The sequence below is a fragment of the Ctenopharyngodon idella genome, chromosome 14 (assembly GCF_019924925.1).
Source record: "Ctenopharyngodon idella isolate HZGC_01 chromosome 14, HZGC01, whole genome shotgun sequence".
NCBI lineage: Eukaryota > Metazoa > Chordata > Actinopteri > Cypriniformes > Xenocyprididae > Ctenopharyngodon > Ctenopharyngodon idella.
This window is the reverse complement of record NC_067233.1, coordinates 139,042-162,254: the sequence shown is the minus strand read 5'-3', so window position 1 is coordinate 162,254 and position 23,213 is coordinate 139,042. Positions and strand designations below refer to the sequence as shown.

Sequence of the window (23,213 nt, the reverse complement as noted above, 5' to 3'; positions counted from 1 at the left end):
GGGGTCACAGGATAACGTGAGAGTCACCGGGCCCGAATTCCAGGCACGATTCGTCAACCGAAAATGCGTGCAGGTCCCCTACCCTCTTGAGCGAGGCCAATGCAACCAGGAGGACGGTCTTTAGGACAGTACTTTTAACTCGACTGATTGCAAAGGCTCGAAGGGACGACCCCGGAGAGATGTAAGAACCAGGGTCAGATCCCAAGAGGGTACAGAGGGGGGCCGGGGAGGATTAGTCTCCTCGCCCCCCTCAAGAACCTGACGATCAGATCGTGCTTCCCTAGCGATTTACCATCAACTGCATAGTGATGTGCGGCGACAGCGGCAACATACACCTTGAGGGTGGAGGGAGACAGCCTTCGCTCCAGGCCCTCTTGCAGAAAGGAAAGCACGGTTCTGACCGAACATGATCGGGGGTCCTCTCGCTCTGGTTGAGAGGAACACCATTCGACGAATAGGTTCCACTTCAGCGCATAGAGGTTCCTCGTAGAAGGAGCTCTAGCGGAAGTGATGGTGTCTGCGACCGCTTGCGGGAGATCACTCAGAACCTCCGCGTCCCGTCCAGGGACCACACATGGAGTTTCCACAGGTGGGGACGCGGGTGCCAGAGGGTGCCCCGTCTCTGAGTCAGGAGGTCCTTCCTCAGAGGAATGGGCCAGGGAGGTGCTGTCGCGAGAAGCGTGAGGTCCGAGAACCAGGTCCGAGTGGGCCAGTATGGAGCCACTAACAAGACCTGCTCCTCGTCCTCCCTGACTTTGCACAGGAGCTGTGCGAGAAGGCTCACTGGGGGAAAACGCATATTTGCGTAGGCCCCGGGGCCAGCTGATTGCCAGGGCATCCATGCCGAGCGTGCCGCCGGTCAGGGAATAGAACTGGCAGTGGGCAGTCTCCGGGAGGCGAACAGATCTATCTGTGCCTCGCCAAAGCGCTGCCAGATCAGCTGGACCACCTGGGGATGGAGTCGCCATTCGCCCGGAAGCGGAGGCTGCCGTGAGAGCTCGTCGGCTGCACGGTTGAGCACGCCTGGGGCGTGAATGGCACGAAGCGACCTCAGATGCTTCTGACTCCATAGCAAGAGATGGCGGGCGAGTTGCGACATACGGCGGGAGCGTAGACCACCCTGATGGTTGATGTACGCAACGGCCGCAGTGTTGTCCGAGCGGACCAGTACGTGCTTGTCTGTCAACAGCTCCTGGAAGCGGCCCAGTGCAAGACGTACTGCTAGCAACTCGAGGCAATTGATATGCCAATGCAGTTGGGGCCCCGTCCACAGACCCGATGCTGCATGCCCGTTGTACGTGGCCCCCCACACCGTGGCAGAGGCATCTGTGTGGACCACAGCATGCCTGGACACTTGTTCGAGGGGAACTCCAGCCCGCAGGAACGAAGAGTCTGACCACTTGGTGAGGGTGCGACGGCAGTTCGGTGTCACGGGGACACGGAACGTACCGCGCTGCCACGCCCATCTCGGGACCCGGCCGCGGAGCCAGTGTTGAAGCGGCCTCATATGAAGCAATCCGAGCGGCATGACTGCGGCTGCGGATGCCATATGCCCCAGGAGCCTCTGAAAGAGTTTCAGTGGGGCCGCCGTCCTGCGCTTGAGCGTACTCAGGCAGGTCAACACTGACTGGACGCGCTCCTCAGAGAGGCGCGCGGTCCAGGCGACCGAATCCAGTTCCCTACTGAGATAAGAGATCCTCTGCCCGGGGGAGAGTTTGCTCTTGTCCCAGTTGACCCGAAGACCCAACCGACTGAGGTGAGCTAACACCATGTCCCTGTGTTCGCACAACTGCTCCCACGAGCTGGCCAGGATGAGCCAGTCGTCGAGGTAGTTGAGATGCGAACGCCCTGTTCCTTGAGCGGAACAATGGCCGCCTCCGCAACCTTCGTAAAGACGCGGGGCGACAGGGCCAGCCCGAAGGGTAGGACTTTGTACTGATATGCCCGACCCTCGAACGCAAACCGTAGGAGTCTGTGACGAGGCAGAATCGAGACATGAAAGTACGCGTCCTTCAGGTCGATCGCTGCAAACCAATCCTGGGGACGGATGCATTTGAAAATGCACTTCTGCATAAGCATCTTGAACGGCAGCCTGAGAAGGGACCGATTCAGGACACGCAGATCCAGGATTGGCCGTAGCCCACCGCCCTTCTTGGGTACAATGAAGTAGGGGCTGGAGAACCCTGACTTCAAATCGGCTGGAGGGACCGGCTCGACTGCATCCTTCGCCAGGAGGACAGCAATCTCCGCCCAGAGAACAGGTGCATTGTCCAGGGACACACGAGTGTAATGGACACCCCTGAACACCGGGGGACGCCGGGCGAACTGAATCGCATAGCCGAGTCTGATGGTACAAATGAGCCAGCGGGACAGGCTGGAAAGCGCTAGCCAGGCTTCCAGACACCGAACCAGCGGGACCAAATGGACCACAGACGTACCGGGCGTGAGGCAGCGAGGTAGAGTGCTGGACCCGACTCGGACGGCATAGCGGCCCGTAGTGTGGTCAGACTCTGGAAGGTGGCAGTGTGAATGGGAGACGGCACATGGGAGGCGGCCTCAACCAACACACTGGGACCTGCTGGCGAAGTGAGAGGGGGCTGAGAGTGGCGAGGTGGGGCCTCGCGCACTGCCAGCCGCGCCCTCTTGGGACCTGGAGGGTCAGAAAACAGTTCTACTCCGTGGGCACCGCTGGTCTCCGGAGAGCCAGCGGCGGAACAAACCAAAATTCTCCACCCGGCCCTCCTCCGGGGAGGGAGCGATGCGGGCATCGTCTCCCGAAGAACTGTTTACCTCAGCTCCAGGTCACCAGTTTCTCCAGGACCGCTTCTCGCTAGCCAAGTGGCTTGGCTGCGGGCTGAGCGGGCTGGATTTTAGGCCAGCTTGTGAGATGAGAGCATCGAGAAAGCGTACTTAGACGATGACACACCTCTGCAAGGCTAGCCAGGGGTGTTTCCGGACCACCATGGTAGACATTGTCTGGCCAGGGGCCTGCGCTATGACTTGCATCATGCGTAGCTCAACCCCGACTCAGAACTACCCATATGCAATGAGTGCTTTGGCCTTCCACAGACTTGCCGGGGGCCAAGACCCATGCAGGGCAGAGGTGGTGTGCCCGTAGCACTGCCACCCCACCACAGAGGGTAGTGAGAGAGAAAAAACTTTTAATGCAGATATGACCCTTTTGGTGTTCCATATTTGCCACCAAAAAAGGCTTCCAAACTGCCAAGTTTTTCATGCACGTCCAGGCTAAGACAGGGGGCGGGGCAAGGCGAGTACGCGTCACACCACGCCCCCAGGGGCCCGGGAAAGCATGGTCGTTAACTCTGAATCTGATTCAGCATGAGCACATCACAACCGTGGGACGCTCAGCCTCATCTTCATGTCCAGAGCCCAACAACCCTCTCTCCAATGTAGCAGTCGACATCTGATCCTCTGCTGGAGCCCTGACTAAGATGCTAGGTCCCCCGTGAGAAGGACCAGCAATCCACCCAGAAGCTACCAGCCATGTGAGAGAGTGAACGTGGTCGTCTAACTGAACGACACACGGCGCTGAGCGCCGACGTGGCCATGTTTTTACCAAACATAAACCACCCACGAACACAGTCACAGCATGTTTGCGATGCGCTAGAGGAGTGGGGGGCCCACGGAGATTGGCTCGGCAGGTAATGCCCCACTGTGATCCTCTGGTCACCCTGGCTTATTCACCAAAAGTAGTACTTTTCTGATTCAGAAAGAGAAACTAGATCGGGGAATAGGTGAGGGGACTCCACCTCGTTTGAGGCACTCGAGTCTCGACCACGCATCTAGAGCGCCGAACAACGCGCTGGGTTGCCATGGCAACGCGCGCTGTCAGCCGGCAGCTCGACGGCACACGGCGCGCTGAGCGCTCAAGCCCTTACGAGAAAGGCAAGACGAACAACGCGCCGACGTGGGCATGCTCTCTTTTTTTACAAGAGAATATGAACCACCCACAAACACAGTCTCAGCACGCTAAGCAGACATGAGAGAAAGTGATTGTGGCCGTCAGTGAGGATAGGAAACGACCGCCTCCAGAAACGCACAGACAGAATGACGTCTTGAAAAAGACGCAGTGTCTGTCTGTGAAGCTCTTTTAGAAGCTCTTGTTCTTTGTGCCGAAGCACACAGGGAACAGCCGCGATGTGACTGCAGGTACACTTTTCACTCCCTGAGTCACACACACAGAGGAACCGGCCCAAATCGCAAACCAACGGGGCAAATAATGCTGTGAAAACAGCAGTTGAGAGCTGTATAACAGCTCGAGAAGCTCACTCTGGGAAAGCTCGCGGCCTCGCTGTAAGGTGCCATAAAGCCAGCACTGTAGAACAAAAGCTCTTCAAAGGCTTGCGAAGTCACTCTCAGACTAACAGCAGGAACACACAGGTTGGCTCCGAAGCGAAAGACAGAGTGCGATTGCATCTGCTCCCCTATTTATACCACCTGGCGGGGGCGGTGCGCATTATGCAAATATCGCACGCCAACTTCATTGGCCTGTTGTAGTTCACTCGAAGCTGATAGGGCTCTCTAGCGATATCCCGATTCGTCGGTCACTACTGACGTACGTCGAACGTGACCGACTGAAAGGGAACTGCAGGACAGTGGCCCTCCAGGACCAAGTCTGGACACCCCTGATCTATATCATGCATTTTGAAAATTTTGAGAATTTTCATTTCATGCTGAATTTAAAATGTTCTAAAAGATTTCAAGATCTCAAAATTTAGCAGTTCCAGGTTTAGTTAAAGGATAGTTCACCCAAAATATGATTATTTTCGCCTACTTATTATTTATCCATCTAAACCTTTCTTTTGAGGAACATTTAGAGAAAGTCCTGCTAATCTTGGCAAACTGATGAAAGTGAAGGAGGACCAGGATTGTGGAGCTCCAAACTGAAGCCATACATTACAAGTGTTCTGAAGATACAGTTATTTTAGGTGAGAATAATGACCAAATTAAAAGGAATATTCTGGGATCAATAAAAGTTGAGTCGGCACTTGTGACATAATGTTAATTTCAGCTTCAATAATGATATTCACATACTCACTGTTTCACAGACACAAGACAAAAAAATATACATGATGTGTGAAAAAGCTCAATATGATCGTTTAGTGTGAAGATAAAGAGAGGCTCACACTCACACCTGTTACTGTCGGACTCTCCTGACACACCGAACAAGACGAGTTTATCTAGTCTATGAGAAACCTTAAAGGAAGACTACAAACACTTTTTAGACAAATCTGATGTTTGATCAGCGGTTTTCAGTCTGGAGTGACAGGAGATCTGTAGAAAAGTTATAAATAAATAAATGAAAAAATAATTATTAAATATGATGAATATGAATAAATACAAAGTAGATTAAATAATAATATTTTAATTTATGATATAAATCTTTTAGTTTATAAATTGGTTGTTTATAAAAGATAGGTGTCTTTTAAATGTGAGGTCCCTCACACGAGGATGATCATATCTGGGGGTCTGTGACATCTGAAGTATCTAATCACACCTGACTAATTAGACAAAGTCCAGATTAAAGCCCCGCCCATACTAACAGTAGCTCGTCATGTCCACTAGATGGCAGTGCGGCATCAAACACAAGGAGATCTAACCTGAAGTGAATGACATCTTTCACTGATTTTTCTTGTCTTTATTGTGTCTCAGAATCATACTTACACAATTTAAGAAAATAATGCTTTCATGATATTGTTTTCAAAGGGCCTCCAGAAATCACATCACAATAAACAAGGATCAGTTGGTTTACTGCCTCTAATGTCAATTTTAAAAGGATGAATTTAAGAAAATAATTTAAATGATTGCAACCAATTAGAAAGGTTGAGAAAGTACCAAAGAACAGTCCAGTAAGGTGTGGGAGTCACTATCAAGCTCCATCTGAAGGTGGGACGTCCTGTTCTGACACATGGTCACAGGAGCACATGGTGTGAGAAGAAGGCAAGATTATTTGCTTTAGTAATCTTATTTAAAATGACACGAACTGTACAAAAAAAAACATGTGTGTGTATGAAGGTGTAGAGAAGCCTTTTGTCAGGTTTCATGAAGTTTTTTTTATTTTGCATGTTCAGAAATTCAGTTTTTCTTTTCGTTGTGCAGTAAGGGGTACTTGTTGTTTTGGACAGTACCTCACATTGACATTAATGTGTTATAAGAAGAGAAGATGCAGGAACACACAAAGTGATGATAACACACACCTCTATTTCACAGCAGAGAAGAACTGCTGTTTGAAGTTTAGTACGGAGTGAAATCTTATTACATGAAGTACATTATATGACATGACACACTACATGATACAGTCCTATGCATGGATCAAATTCAATATATCAATGTCTTTCAAGTGTTTTTCCCTTTTTACTTGATGATTTCTTGACTTTTTTGAAAAAGATTTGTGATTTTGTTCTCTGAGCATTGTCTTACGATCATTTTCTTTATGATTCTTGTTGCACAGTGTTGCCCTGAGGCAGCGAAAAAATATTTTGGGGTATATAGTAATTTATAGTAAATACTATAGTGTTTTTGAACCACACTATAGTAAATTGTAGTATACTGTATATATTATAGTATTTACAACACTTTGTTAATGAATGCTTCAGCATACTGTAATATTAACTATAGTGAACTGATAAACTGTAATAAATACTGTAGTACACTTTAGTTTTTACTACAGTAAACTGTAGTGTATTGTAGTATAATATACCCTATAGTTGTAGAAGTATTGGGTAAAGTAATTTGTTTATATTACTATAGTTGTTATATTACCACAACAAATTAATTCAAGTACTTTACTATAGTATGGTTCAGAATTACTATAGTATATTTTCATGTGGGGCAGATAGTGTGGAAGGTTGTAACAACAGAACTCTTTGTGTTTGACATGAACTCATAATCTGTGATTGTGAAGCACACGTACAAGAGAGTTTTATTTGTAGACAAATGTGGCTATCGTGAATCAAAGTTTAGAGCCCTAGTACAAACAACACTGAGTTACTGATGCTCAGACAAAAAGTGTTACTAATAATTGGCAAGATTTTCAAAATAATATCTACTATTTCATAGGAATATTGATATATAATTTCTTTCTCTATTCACTTGTGTCTCCCAAAATGCGTAATAAACATGCTTTAAGTCCTGGTGTCCACTACAGTGGACAAATCAATGTCCTGCTTTTTAACAGAAAGTCATATTTTGATTTACCCCAATTTGATTTATGACAAACTATTTGAAAATTAGTCAGATTTAAATGATAATTACAAAGGGAGTTAAATTTGAGTGGTCATGATGAACCCATACAAGGACATTTTTTAAACCTATATATCTTGAATTCTGGGAGCATTTAATTAATTTCGGTGGCATTTTTGCCCCAAGCCTCGATAATGTTCGACCTTGGTGTGAGTCTCTTTTTCGAGCTCAAGCGGAGGCCCTTGTGTTGAGAGGCGTTTCAACATAGTAAAGGTGCCTGAGATACACGTGTGGAGTGAGTACCAGATAAAGCATGTCAGTTGAGTATCCACCGGTGTGTGTCTGATTTATCTGGATAAAGCTCAACAATAAAACTGTAGATGTTTTACGTAAAAAAAAAAAATCATTTAGGCATCATGTTGGCGCTGCAAACTCTGTCCAGCTGGTGGCGGTAATGCACCAAAAGCTGGTTTCTCAAACATCAGTGAACCTTAGAACAACAACATCACAGGTGTACCACATTTATATAATGTTTCAGAACGCTGCTTTCGCTGTTAAACTAAAGTCACTGGAAAGCAAGCCTTCAACCTTTAGCCAAAAAAGCGTGACGGCTAAGCTAATGCTCCTCTGGTGGTACGCAGGGAAGGAGACCAGAGGCTGTTTTTTGAATGGATGTCAATGGATGAGAGGCTTCACTATGCTGATTAAACAGCTTTTGTGGGGAAATAGCTAATCATTTAATTAATCGACAGCCTGTTTGCTAATCTTCAGCATGTTTTACACTAAACAATACTTTCGTTGGGAACTATATGTAGATTTTAGCTTGATAAAAATGTATTTTTTAAGAGAAGGCAGACTAGGGAATGTTGCGACTGACGTCACTGCCATTACACGATAGGCTGAGAGGTGCTGCACGTGATTAAGTTAGCCGTTACGCTTTCTCCAATGGTAAGAGATACAGACCCTCTTATCTCCCTATAATTTACAATCTCTGGTTAAACATTACAAGTCTTCAGATGAAAACAGTAGAAGATGAAGCAGAATCTCTTTTTACCACAGATTGGACTATTGTACTAAAGATTGAATCGTATCACGTGACAGACAGTGATCAGGAGCACAGGTGAGTCTCAAACCAAAAGTGTTTCAGAGACTTCTGGATTCTGTTCCTGCAGGACAAGACCGTCTGTGCTGCTGAAGTAAGCTTTAATACTGACACGATTACAGTTATTTGAGGGAATATGAACGGATTTCATATGAGTTTGTGTAATAATGATTATTAACATAAGTTATAACTTATACCCAGTGGTGTAGTCTATGTGATAAGCAGGTATACGCCTTATACCCAGTAGGAAAGGTCAAGGGTTTCCGTATACCCATTTAAAAAAGCGCGAGGATACAGAACCATCCAATAAATCACTGTAAGATTTGCGGTTTGTAGCTTTTGACATGAAACAAAGTCTCATATTTTAAATTCTGCTCATTTTACTTTACATACCGTTTTGGCGCTCTTTATGTGTCGTGACCGATTACAACAGTTGACTCCTTCCTCAGCGTTAATATCAGTTACAGCGCGAAATAAACACGAATAAACATCTCAAGGTATTTTAAAAGATACAGTACAACTTAACGAAATCTGTATCATGTCTCGTGTAATCGCTTGATCAGTGTTTCAACCGCGGAAAGACGTTAATAACAGCTTGTAAACAATGTCACATTTACCTCAGAACAAACATATTCAGTGATCATAAACTTGTTAATCTGCTAGAAAAATGAACTCTAGAGAGCAGCATTTAGCTAAATATATACACCATATTACATATTAATTATCATTTTTAATGTTCTTCAATAGCCTATATAATGCATGTTTGAACAAATGTCAAGTTGACTGCCACCATTTATATTAAAAAACGAATTGGAGTAGAAATAATTTTAAAGTTAGAAGGCCTATTATAACTTTATTATAATAAACTTTTGCTTTAGTGTAATTTAAGTTTGTATACAAATCAGTTCATTTTAACCTTCAATATTAATGTAGTACCAACTGATTCCCATGTATATTTTACAGCATTAGTTGAGAGATTTTTTCTTCTTCAGAATATTCACCATGTACTGAACCTGATGTACAGTATATCCAAAATAACTGATATATCCAGTCGTATTGCAAGTTAGTGAATGCATAACTATGATGACAGACTGGCAAGAAATAATGCAAAACAGAAAACAAAGTCCAAACGGGGTGATATTGTGACATGATAAGCCTCATCTTTGCATTATTGACAAGGCGGACCACACTCGGACACATTTATAACCGGCATGCAACGGTTCTGTGCAGATTTTGCTCATCTTAAACGAGTCTAAACATTCATTCAATATTATTTATAGGTCATAAAGGTTCATAAACTTGTTCTTAATGGGAATTTAATTAGGGCCAATTTTGAAAAATTGAATATTTTTAAACTTTTAAAACATATATCACATGTCCTGGAATAAACTGGGATTATGGCCTTGATTTGCCTTTGATTACCGGATGTTGGTGTAATATGTGATGGAGTGGACATTTGATGTTGTATGAGATTGTAATGACATTTTTAGTCTTAAACAGTCTTATATTTTAATCACTCTTTACAGTTTAATAAATATTTTAAAATAATTAAAGCTATTTTTACAACAAAAGCAAAAAAACAACAACTCTTGACCACAATTTAAAATGCATAGATGTGTAACGGACGTAGGCCGGTAAGAGCTGTGTGTGTAAACCTCACTCCCCTGAACTCAAGAGGCGCTCTAGAGACTGACACTAGAGACTGTGGTCTTCAGCCCGACTCACATGCGGACGGACTCGGGTTCGAGTCTCGCTTGGAGCGGGCGGTGCGAACTGGAGGGGTTACACATGCATACAAAGACAGGAATCACACAATTTTTTTTTAAATAAATTGGATGGATTAAATTGGTCAAAAAGACATTTATAATGTTATAATAGATTTCTATTTCAAATAAATGCTGTTCTTCAAACTTTCTGTTCATCTGTGAATCCTGAGGGCACAGCAGCAATATAGCGTCTCTTTGGTTACCGCTGTACATAAATCAGCGCTGCACTTATTAATACTACTTTATACAGAGATTAGAGGAAAAGAAAATGCCTTTGAAACTTTTCTGAAGACAATCAGTTTCATGTATTGGCTTGGGAACCACTGCTAATGAAATGTAATGCCAATGTTTAAACCCAAACTACGCCCTTGTAAGCGAGGAAGACAACCAATCCCCCATAACCTCTCATAGATCTCTGAGCAAAATAAGATCCATTTCCACCAATCATCCTGTTCAAAAGTTTACACCCCCTGACTCAAACACATGTAAACTTATGAACTGGATCTTTTGTGTAAATTCAGTTATTATTTTGTCTTTTGGTCTATATTTAAACATCTATTATGTGAAATAGTTTATAGCAGTAATAAATAAAAACAAAATGCATTTGTTATAATCCCTCCTTTGTAAATTATTAACATTTTGCAGATTCTGCAAGGCTGGCTTCAGCTGTACATGTATTTAAAATTCCTTTCGTATTACTTTTGGTACAATAAACAATCCTAAGTAGTTTCTTTTTCATATTAAAAATCCTTTAAATTCATGTTATTTAAATTTAATAAAATGCCATCATGAATCAAATCAAGTCTGACCAACACTTCAATATAATGCTGCCCACCAAGTTTTTCGATATAGACATTAACATTGAAAAACATATCCACTACAATGGACACCTTGATAAAGCAACATAAACATCCATATATTTTAACCGTACTTATGAAACTAGAGTTTGTGAACTAGTGTTGAAAATGTTAACGTTTCTCACCAAAACCAATGAAAACTTGAATGACAGTTTATGGTCACTTTGAAGACATAAAATCATATTAATAATATTAATATTTAACATGGTTTTGCATATTTGCTTTTTTTATTAACTCAACATTCATCATTAGTTCTTATTTTTCATCATCATTTATCCCTCTGAAGTATCCTGATATTAATCTCAGTGACTCATTGTCATGTCCAGGTCATGCTGAGCATCTGATGGTCTTCAGCGACACAGAGATACCAGAGCTGAGCTGTTTTCAGTGTCAGTTTATCTGCAGTAATGTCAGAGGAGCGAGGAAAGGACTCTCTCTCTAAGATGAGTCTCTCAGAGGAACAGAGGTAAGACTGCGTCTGTTTTCACACAATCACTTTAAACTCTACTGGAGTTTCAGGTTTGTCCTGTAAAGAACAGCCTGATCAACAAGGAGTGTTTTCTCTCACCATTGACATGTCTAATGCTGTGCAAAACAGCATTATACTGTATTATCGCAGGTTAAAAATGTCTTGAAACTGGTTTTATATTTAATTTACAGGAACATTTATTGCAGTTAAATAATGTTTAATATACCATATATGTAAAGTCCTGTACAAACCCTGATTAAAGTGTATTTAATCACAGTTTAAAGGTGCTCGTTTAGTGGATAGTAAATGCAAATAATGTGGAAACTTTAATTAGAACAAGTCAAATATACATGTCAAACAGGGCTTTATAGACAATGTCACAGTTAATAACTAACTAACGTACAGAGCTTCTACATGACTGTAGATGTTTTGGGACTGTGAAGAAATCATTTTAACATCACACTTGATGGCCACTGGGAATTACTAACAATGAACAATGAAAAACAAATTGCTAGAATCAGTGACCAGGGGAGAAATCACATTTAGAGGGGCTTTTTTTAGACGAGGAATTTGTTTGTTAAAGGGAACCACTGGTATTAAGACTTGTTTTGCTTAATATAAACATAAATATAACATAACATAAATGATGTCTCTTACTGATATGTAGTAGAAAACCCATGAAAGATTTGCGTTATTTAAAAAATCCATGACATTTGGACAATGGGCGGTGCCATTTTGTTTAGGTGTACAGTGTGTTCTATGTCAATGACGTCAAATGGTTGCACTCACTGATCTACTGACATTACCCTGTTGATATTTTTACCGCAACACAACTCGGAATATAATATACGATGCCACATTGTGCAGCTTTTAGTTGTAATTTTCAGTCGATGAGCCACAAGAGAAGTGATGTTGTGAAGAATGTGGACGAATAAAACTTCCTAAAGATCCATGTCTTTGTTCTCTTCACTTTAGCCCTGATGACTTTGATACTTTTTCATCTGTATGTTTTGGTGCAACGGTGATCTAGTAACGCATACAAGTCTTAATATCCACGGGGTTCCTTTTAAAACCCGATCAGCCTTTTCAATTTGAGCCAGAGCGCAAAATTAGTGAGGGTGAAAACATCGAAGACGTGCAATGACTCTGTGGCTATTCGAACTACTGTTGTATGATTGACGTGTTAAAATCGTCTGATCACCTGAATGCATTACACACAGATAAACATGCTGAGAAGATGCTGCTGTTTATGAGATCACAGATATCTCGTGCATCACAGCACACACAAGCTTTGAGGCAGTCTGTCTCAATCCAGATGTGTTATAGGCTTACCTTCGTCAGTCTCCACGACAGGCGCAGCATTTGGTTAAAGCATACACTTACATCCATCGGCAACTGTAAGCTCTTTCAGCTGTGGTCTACTAAAAGCCTCAAAGTCATCAGGGCTAAAGTGAAGAGAACAAAGACGTGGATCTTTAGGAAGTTTTATTCGTCCACATTCTTCACTTCTAATTCTTTTCTCCTCTTATCGCTAGTAAAGCAGTGAAGACTTACATCACTTCTCTTGTGTCTCATCGACTGAATATTACAACCAAAAACTGCACAATGTGGCATTGTAAATTATATTCCGAGTTGTGTTGCGGTAAAAATAGCAATAGGACAGTGTCAGTAGATCACCAAGTGCAACCATATGACGTCACCGACATAGAACACAAACAAAATGGCGCCCCCATTGTCCAAATATGTCATGGATTTTTTAAATAACGTAAATCTTTTATGGGTTTTTTTTACTACATATTTTAGTAAGAGATATCATTTACATTATATTAAGCCATACAAGTCTTAACACCAGTGGTTCCCTTTAAACTGGGCTTAATTAAACATGAAACCTGAAGTATCTCCTGTAGTAAAGTGTTTTATCTTTCTGCTCTTTGTGTCATTAGTGTAAGATCAGACTCACATGTGTCCAGCTCTGTGTCTGTGAAGAGTGACTGGTCAAAAGGTGAAGGACCATATTTCAGTGAGAGAAAACCATCAACTAACAAAAGGTATTTAATGTGTTTTTTGTAATACCCATTTAATCTTGGTGTGTCATCAGCTACTGAAAGGCATTTCATGTGTTTTGTGTTACAGCATTGCATTAGCTTAGATAAATGTGATGGAAATGAAATAAAACAATAATTCAGAGAACACAGTGTCTGATGGTCTGCTTTCCTCTTATTGAACTCAGTCTGGAGCATCTTTACATTAATATAATTACAAGGAGGCATAAATTCACCATGGAAAATAGATCTTACAACCCAAACATGAATATGTCTTTCCATCCATCTTCAGTCATAGATAGACAAAAGTGTGTCTATACTGCATTTAATTACTATTTGCAACATTAAACCCTTTCAAATGAGACTGAAGTATCTCCTGTAGTAAAGTGTTTTATCTTTCTGCTCTTTGTGTCATTAGTGTAAGATCAGGTTCACATGTGTCCAGCTCTGTGTCTATGAAGAGTGACCGGTCAAAAGAAGAAGGACCATATTTCAGTAAGAGAAAAACATCAACTAACAAAAGGTATTTCATGTGTTTTTTGTTACAGCATTGCATTAGCTAAGATAAATGTGATGGAAATTAAATAAAACAATAATTCAGAGAACACAGTGTCTGCTAGTCTGCTTTCCTCTTTATTGAACTCAGTCTGGAGCATCTTTACAGTAAAACAATTACAAGGAGGCATAAATTCACCATGGGAAATAGATCTTACAACCCAAACATGAATATGTCTTTCCATCCATCTTCAGTCATAGATGGACAAAAGTGTGTCTATACTGCATTGAAAAAATTAAACATGTCAGTCAAGTGCATCAACCAAAGACACTTCAAGAGATGCTAGATTCATGTCCAGAGGTGTTCAAAGAGGAATTAGGCGCACACCGTGGGATTAAGGCAAAGATACTGGTGAATCCTGAAATTTCCCCACGTTTTTGTAAAGCTCGCCCACTGCCTTTTTCCATGAAGGCTCAAGTTGACGCGGAATTGGACAGACTGGAGAAGGCTGGAATAATCACACCTGTAAAACACAGTGAATGGGCAGCACCCATTGTGCCGGTGATAAAAAAAGACAAAACCATAAGACTTTGTGGAGACTATAAATTAACCGTGAATCAAGCAGCTACTACAGAAACGTACCCATTACCCCGGATTGAGGAGTTGATGGCTACTCTGAGTGGAGGAACTGTGTTTTCTAAAATAGACCTAGCTTCAGCGTACCAGCAGGTTCTTTTAGATGACGAGTCCAAACAGCTGTTGACCATCAACACATACAGAGGATTATTTGTCTACAATAGACTACCATTTGGTGTCAGCTCAGCACCCTCGATTTTTCAAAGAATAATGGAGAACATCATGAAAGATCTTGATGTTGTCGTTTACCTTGATGACCTCATGGTCACTGGAAGAACAGAACATGAACATCTGCTGCGGCTACAGGCAGTGCTACAAAGACTCAAAGAGAACGGCTTGAGAGTGAAGAAGTCAAAATGTGAGTTTGGCAAGACGCAAATTGAATATCTAGGATTTGTGTTAGACAGCAAGGGCCTTCATCCATCTCCAGACAAAGTTGCTGCAATCAAGGATGCACCAGCACCTACCTGTGTGAAGGAGCTGAGAGCATTTCTGGGTTTAGTCAATTACTATGGACGTTTTTTGCCCAACCAAAGTACAATGGCAGCTCCTCTCTACAGGCTGTTGAGAGATAATGTAACCTGGGAATGGAAACAGTCAGAGCAAAGAGCGTTTAAAAAATGCAAAGATTTGCTGACGGACGAAAGCGTTCTGGTACATTATGATCCAAGTCTTCCACTTACCTTAGCCTGCGATTCGTCGGCATATGGAATTGGAGCAGTTCTGCAACACCATGCCCACTGGAGAGGAACGTCCAGTGGCTTATGCCTCACGAACTCTTGCGCCTGCTGAGAAAAAGTACTCTCAAATTGAGAAAGAGGGACTGGCGCTCATTTTTGGAGTTAAAAAGTTTCATCAATATCTGTGGGGAAGGAAGTTCAAGATGGTAACTGACCATAAACCTCTGTTGACTTTGTTCGGAGAACATAAAAGATGGCACCATGGCAGCGGCCAGGATTCAGAGGTGGGCGATCATTCTTTCAGCTTATGATTACCATATTGAGTACTGCCCTTCCGAGAAACACAGCAATGCGGATGGTCTTTCACGGGTTCCCTTACCTGACACGACGGATGTAGGCACAGCGGCTGTGTCAGAGAATATTCATGCTTTAATCGCCGAACATTTTGAACAAGCTCCTCTGAATGCAGATCAGGTTGCACGTGTAACACACCGAGACAAGGTGTTATCCAAAGTCCTGAAGTATGTAATGGAGGGTTGGTCAATGGATGTGGACGAGAGTTTGAAAGCTTATCACTCACGCAGAAATGAATTGTCTGCAGAAAGAGGATGTGTGCTCTGGGGCACCAGAGTGATAATTCCGGATAGACTGAGAAAATTTGTGCTGAAAGAAGTGCATGTGGGTCATCAAGGGATAGTTAACATGAAAGCTCTCACTCGCAAGTATGTGTGGTGGCCTAAAGTAGATGCAGATCTGGAACAGGTTAGCAGAGCATGTGAGTCGTGCCAGATGGAACAAAAAGCACCACGTCAAGTTCCATTACACCCTTGGGAATTTCCGGGTCAAAGCTGGAAAAGACTACACATAGACTTTGCCGACACAGGGACACACATTCATGATACTTGTGGATGCGTATTCAAAGTGGTTGGAGGTGTTCAAAATGTCTAGCCTCACCTCACAAGCGACCATCACAAGACTAAGGAGGTTGTTTGCAGCATACGGACTGCCGGAGCACATTTTTACAGACAATGGAACACAATTTACGTCTGTGGAGTTCAAAAACTTCATACAGCAAAATGGTATTCTCCATTCAACGAGTGCTCCCGGTCATCCTGCTACCAACGGTCTGGCAGAAAGGTATGTGCAGACATTTAAAAGCGGAATAAATAAACTTGCTCATTTGACAATGGACTTGGAAGATAAGATCTCGCTTTTCCTGATGCAGTATCGCACTACTCCAAACTGTACTACAGGTCAGTCATCAGCGGATCTTTTCCTTAACCGCCATGTGCGCACTCGTCTGGATTTTGTTCATCCAGATGTCGCTGTCACTGTTCACAGGAAGCAGTATCTGCAAAAGTTCTATCATGACCAACGAGCGGTGGAGAGGTCTTTTTCTGAAAAAGATACGGTTTACCTTCGTAACACCACAGGAGGAGGGAACAAATGGGTTCCAGGTGTGATAGTAAAGCAAACTGGGCCAGTGTCTTACAAAGTTCAGGGACAAGACACTGATGTCACTTTCAGGAGACATGGTGATCAGTTGAGACCCAGGTTTGTAGGGGATGAACTTGTTAAAGAGACTGATTGCTCAGAGATGGACACTTCTTTTCAACCCAGTGAACCAGAAGAGGAGAAACAAGCAGTTTCTGAGTTTTCTCAAAGGGACTGTGGAGGGGTTACAGGGGTTACTCAGAGTCCACGTCGCTCTTCCAGAATTAGAAAACCACCTAAACGTTTGGACTTGTAATACATGAAGCAGACACTCTTGCAGTAGCTACAGATAAGACTGTTATTGTCGTAAATGTAGTCTGGCATGTTACTGTTATAAAAAAAAAAAAGGGTTGTTATTATGTTGTTAGTAGAAACCGTAATAATTTTGTTGTGGTTTGCTTTTTGCAGGTTCAGGTGAAGCTGAATGTACCTTTGTTTAAAAGGGGGGGGGGGTAAATGTGATGTATTGAATGCTTGCAAGTTTTGCATTTGACACAGTAGAGATTCCGTAGCTAAGGGGCGGGGTCTTTTTGGCAGGCGCTTGGCGCTGGTGTTTGAAGATTGAGTCAGTAAAAAGTGACCAGAGAAATCAGCCATGCGGTCTCACGTTTGTTAATTCAAATAGATACATCACACACACAGTATCTTTATTTCTGTTACAAATATTCAAATTATCACAGAAGTACTGAGATAAAAGTTTATAGTTCAGATAAAACACTAACATCTATGTTATCGATCAAAATAGAGCAAATATTGAAGCATGGCGCTGAAAACGACGCATTTATCGATTACATTGTTTCACCACCAGGTGGCGACAAGTGAGTGTTAAAAAATGTATTTGACGTTGAATCTTTATTCAACAGATTCTTCAAATACACTGATTCATCCAGTAATGAAACAAGAGTGTTTATGGGCGTGTCATTGAATCATACATCCAAATAATTCAAATATATTTAAAATTTTAAAATAGACTGCAGCAATTAATATTTTGTCAGAACCTCTAGTAAATTACATATTATTTCATTTAATTGTCATTCAGAATTGTGATCTTGATTTGAAACAAACAAAAAAGTTTCTCAATTTATCCAGAATTGTGCAGCTCTAAGTTTCTTTAACACTTATTTAATCTTCATAAAAAATATAAGAAAGATTTGTTTACATTTTATTTTGCTTTGTTTTAAAATTATTTGTTGTTTGCCTTAATTAAAAATGCATTGGTTAAATTCAAACATTTTTTTTCTACTAAAATGTTTTCAATAATTATCAATACTGATCAATATGAAACATTATATCATGATAATTTTTTTAGTTGTATCGTCCAGCCCTAGTTTCTTGTAATACCCATTTATTTTAGTGTGCTGTCATAACTGCTGCAAAACATATACATATATTAAAATACCTATTGTTAATGCAGAATTCACTATATATTTATACTTAAATAGATCCTACACTTTAACAGCATAAATTTTAAATAGCTAAAAACAATAATAATATTTTTTCCTGGAAATGCAGTATTTTATTGTCTAACAGGCTTCAATGGGAGACATTAGACTCAGACATTCAGACTCACAGGAAACACAAGAGTTTCAGAGACAATCTCCTAGAGATCTTCCAGGTAAGAAAACACATTTTCATAAATGTTTATAATATATGTAAAACAAACAAATAGGTTACTAAACATTTCTTGCACAAATACTAGAATAGAAATTTTAAGAACCCATAAATAATAATCAAAATGTAAGAAAAAATGTGGTGTTTTTGTACTTTTTTGTCTTAAAAATTACAGCAAATTACCATGTTTGTTTTTTTAACTGGTTTATTTTATTGCAAATATTTTTAATATCTAAATAAATAGTTTTGAGCAAATATGGATGTGGATCTGGTTAAATTGTGTTGTTCTGTATCTTATTTTTCTTACTTTGTTTGCAGAATCTTGAGAGCAAAATAATCACGTTTCTGAAGAATGAACTAGAAAAGTTTAAGAAAATATTACAAAAAGAGAACACACAACACTTTGTGAAGGACTTTAATGAGAATAGATGCAGTACCAAAGCAGCAGCTCTTGATCTCACACTACATTACCTGAGAGAGATGACGCAAGATGAAGCTGCTGATGCTCTAGAAGGTCAGAGACTCAAGATCATCTGATTGACACTTATAAATGTAGGAGAGAAAATTAAGACTAAAACTATCTATTTTCTGTTCCTGTGTTTAGATGAGCTGCTCTTCATTCATCAGCTAAAATGTGGCCTAAAGAAGAAGTATCAATGTGTGTTTGAAGGAATTGCGAAGCAAGGTGACTCCACACTTCTGAATAACATCTACACAGATCTCTATATCACTCAGGGTGGCAGTGAACAGGTCAATACTGAACATGAGGTCAGACAGATTGAAGTTGCTTCCAGGCATCATGAATCTCAAGAGATACAGGTTAAATGCACACAATTGTTTGAAGCTCCTGAACAAGACAAGGAGATCCGAACCGTTTTAACAAAAGGAGTCGCTGGCATTGGAAAATCAGTCTCTGTGCAAAAGTTTGTTCTGGACTGGGCTGAAGGAAAAGAAAATCAAGATATCAGATTATTATTTCCTCTTCCATTCAGAGAGATGAACTTAAAGGAGAAAGAAAAACTAAGTTTGATGGACCTTATAACTCAATTTTTCCCAGAGACAAAAGGACTGAACCTTACAAGAAGGAATCTATTCAAAGTCCTGTTCATCCTTGATGGATTGGACGAATGTCGCCTTCCTCTGAAGTTTGATTGTAATGAGACGTGGCGTGATGTATCATCACCAGCCTCTCTGGATGTTCTCCTAACGAACCTCATGAAGGGAAATCTGCTTCCTTCTGCTCTCATCTGGATCACCACCAGACCAGCAGCTGCCAGTAAGATTCCTCCTGACTGTATCGACCGGCTGACAGAGATACGAGGATTCAGTGAAGCACAAAAGGAAGAGTACTTCAAAAAAAGATTCACGGATCAGAATCAGGCCAACACAATCATTGATCATGTTAAAAAATCAAAGAGTCTCTTTATCATGTGCCACATCCCAGTCTTCTGCTGGATTTCAGCCACTGTTCTCCAGAACATTCTGGAGGAGAAAAGAAATAATGATGAGAAAAACAGTCAGGCTTATAAGATCTCTAAAACACTGCAGGAATCAAATACTGAAGACACTCCCAAGAATCTGACACAAATGTACACACACTTTCTCCGCTTTCAGATTCAGCAGAGCCGCAGAAAGTATGATGGAGAATACGCACCAGATGCTTCCTGGGATAAAGACGCCATCCTTTCACTGGGGAAACTGGCATTTCATCAGCTGGAAAGAAACAATGTGATCTTCTATGACACAGACCTGGAAGCCTGTGGTATTGACGTCTATAAGGCATCAGTGTGCTCAGGCATGTGTACCCAGATCTTTAAGGAGGAAACAGGGATCACTCTTGGTACCATGTACTGCTTTGTTCACTTGAGCATTCAAGAGTTTATTGCAGCCCTTTATGCACATCTGTTTCTAGACATCAACAAGACAAGTGTGTTTGATCACGAGTCTACAGAACAGGAGAACAAAAATGAAGCCATGATTGATTTTCTCAAGACTGCAGTGGACAAGGTGCTCGAGAGTGACAATGGACACCTGGACCTTTTCCTTCGCTTCCTCCTCGGCCTGTCACTCCAGTCCAATCGACGACTCTTACGAGGTCTGTTAACACAGCAAGACGACAATGACCAGAGCAACAAGGGAATAGTTCAGTACATCAAGCAGAAATTAGAAGATAATCTGTCTGCAGAGAGATCCATCAATCTGTTCTACTGTCTGAATGAACTGAACGACCAAACTCTGGTGAAGGAGATTCAGACCCACCTTAGCAAAGGAAGTCTCTCATCTGGTGACCTTTCACCTGCCCAGTGGTCTGCTTTGGTCTTTGTGTTGTTGACATCAGAGGAAGAGCTGGAGGAGTTTGATCTTCAGAAATTCAAGAAATCAGACGAGTGTCTCATTAGATTATCAGCAGTCATCAAAACCTCCAGAAGAGCTCTGTAAGTCCATTAATACATTTTGTCATGTTTTGTTCTCATCCAGGGTATAACAGACTATTTAAAATACATATATTATCAGTTGTTACACTATATCTCCCAATAAAATGTTATTTTAAAAGCTTCATTTCATAATAGTTTTAGTTTTGTAGTTTTAATTTTGGGGGCAAAACATAATGTAATGCAATACATAGATCAGTGGTTCCCAACCTTTTCGAACTCGCGGCCCACACATCCAAACACGTGTTATTGTGCTGGTACATTAATGACTGCCATGGACCGATGACTCCTAAAGTTTTCGGATATTCTTCATATTATGTGTGGTGGTCAGTTCGCAGCAGTGACAAATTGTCTTTTCCAATAAGTTTAAATATATTTTTTACCTTTTTAAAGCCATATTTTCACTTATTATTAACTTCTTGTTTATTGAACTGTTGTATAAAATCGATATCACATTTGTAATCATGCTGATATTTGGAGAAAAAACAGCACTTTTCATGTGATGTTGGTTAACTGTATTAAATGATATAAATATAAAAGTCATACGGGGCAATTTTGCCCCTTATCTTGAATTTTGGGGGCATTCTAAATGAATTTTTATAGACTAGATCACAGTGAAAACATGCACTCTAAATTCGTATGCGCACTCGTCTAACCTACTACACTACATCATGTAGTGAATACACGCACTCTATGGGTGTGTTTTTGTTTCGTTTTTCTGTAAAGTGAGGGACAATACTCGATAATTTCAGATTGTTAAAACAACAACTAGATATCATCGTACATAGATGATATAGGCCTATACACCCCTACGATGCAGCACTGGCCCAATCCGGCAAGTGACAGTTCCGTCAACTGTCCCAAGGGTCGTCTCCACGCTGGCCCCGGGCCATCGAGCAGTCCTTATTGACGAGCCCTGATATATATATATGTATATGTATATGTATATATTATATATATATATATAAAATATATATAAAATCTCAAAGCAAAAAACTGCAAAAAACTGAAGTGCTGCACGGGGTATGAGTTGGAGCCCTGTGGTCTTTGGGTGCAAGGGATAGTTCAACTTGTAAAATTAAGGATGGTCCAAGGCACTTGAATCTTATAGAAAACTTTTTTAAAAAGCCTTTATTTCATTATGGCTAAATATTAAAACAGGTGACAAGTGCACAGTCTGCACACCTACGCGTTGCTGCTGATTTTGCCTTCGTCAGGGTGTGAGTAACAAACACATTCAGAGTTTGAGCAGAAATTAATTAGTCTAATGACAATCACCTGGTTGTGCTACACAGGACAAACAGAAGAGGAAGTTCGACGATTACATAAATTAAATCAAACAAAGTATAATCAATATAAATACAGGAAAAAGTAAATAAACGAATGATAATAATATATTGAATGAAGTAAAGTATATAATTCAGACTCCACAACTCAATATATATAATCGATAATGTACATAGTGTAACTTTAATTTCTGAAGAAAAAAAAAAACACTTTTCAACAGTGTCACAAATATCACAAATATACACAATGTAATTTATATTTCCCCAAAAAATATATATATATATATAAAATAATTTTTAATATAAAATAATTTTTTTTTTTTTTTTTTAATAAAATAAATATACAAATCAAACTCCACAAACCAATAATGTATATATTTGGTGATATACATAGTATAACATTGTTTCCAAAAAAAAATAAAAAATCAAACCAGAATGAACAATATATATATATATATATATATATATATATATATATATATATATATATATACATAGTGTGTGTGAGTATTATTTATGTAAAAAATATTAAATAATGGAAAATATATTTTATATTTGTATATAATACAGGTGCTGGTCATATAATTAGAATATCATCAAAAAGTTCTTTTTCTTATTATAAATTATTTTTAAAAATGAAACTTTCATATATTCTAGATTCCCTACATGTAAAGTAAAACATTTCAAAAGTTTTTTTTTTTAATTTTGATGATTAGAGCGTACAGCTAATGAAAGTCCAAAATCCAGTATCTCAAAATATTAGAATATTTCCTAAGATCAATCAAAAAATGGATTTGCAAAACAGAAAAGTTCAAGTTCTTTAAAGTATGTTCTTTTGTGCACTCAATACTTGATCGGCAGGACATATTACAGCAAATGACTTGCTCCTAGCACAAATTACAGCATCAGTGAAGTGTGGCATGGAAGTGATCAGCCTGTGGCACTGCTGAGGCACTATTGAGCCTTCAGATCATCTGTATATTGTTGGATCGACTGTTTCTCATCTTTCTCTTGAAAATATCCCATAGATTCAGGTCAGGCATATTGGCTGGCCAATAAAGCACAGTAATATCATGGTCAGCAAACCACTTGGAAGTGGTTTTTGCACTGTGGGCAGGTGCTAAAGTCCTGCTGGAAAA

The 23,213-nt window shown here is 40.7% G+C and overlaps 1 protein-coding gene and 1 long non-coding RNA gene across 2 annotated transcripts in view; both read left to right on the top strand.

Annotated features, from left to right (window-relative positions):
• The window catches only part of LOC127494395 (uncharacterized), a 492,193-nt gene that overhangs the window by 365,901 nt on the left and 103,079 nt on the right, over positions 1-23,213 (top strand). The window lies entirely within an intron of this gene.
• On the top strand, positions 7,685-13,945 carry LOC127494408 (uncharacterized). Its single transcript, XR_007924858.1, has 4 exons — positions 7,685-8,399; positions 11,255-11,394; positions 13,341-13,445; positions 13,858-13,945. It is a non-coding gene; the product is annotated as an uncharacterized LOC127494408 (long non-coding RNA).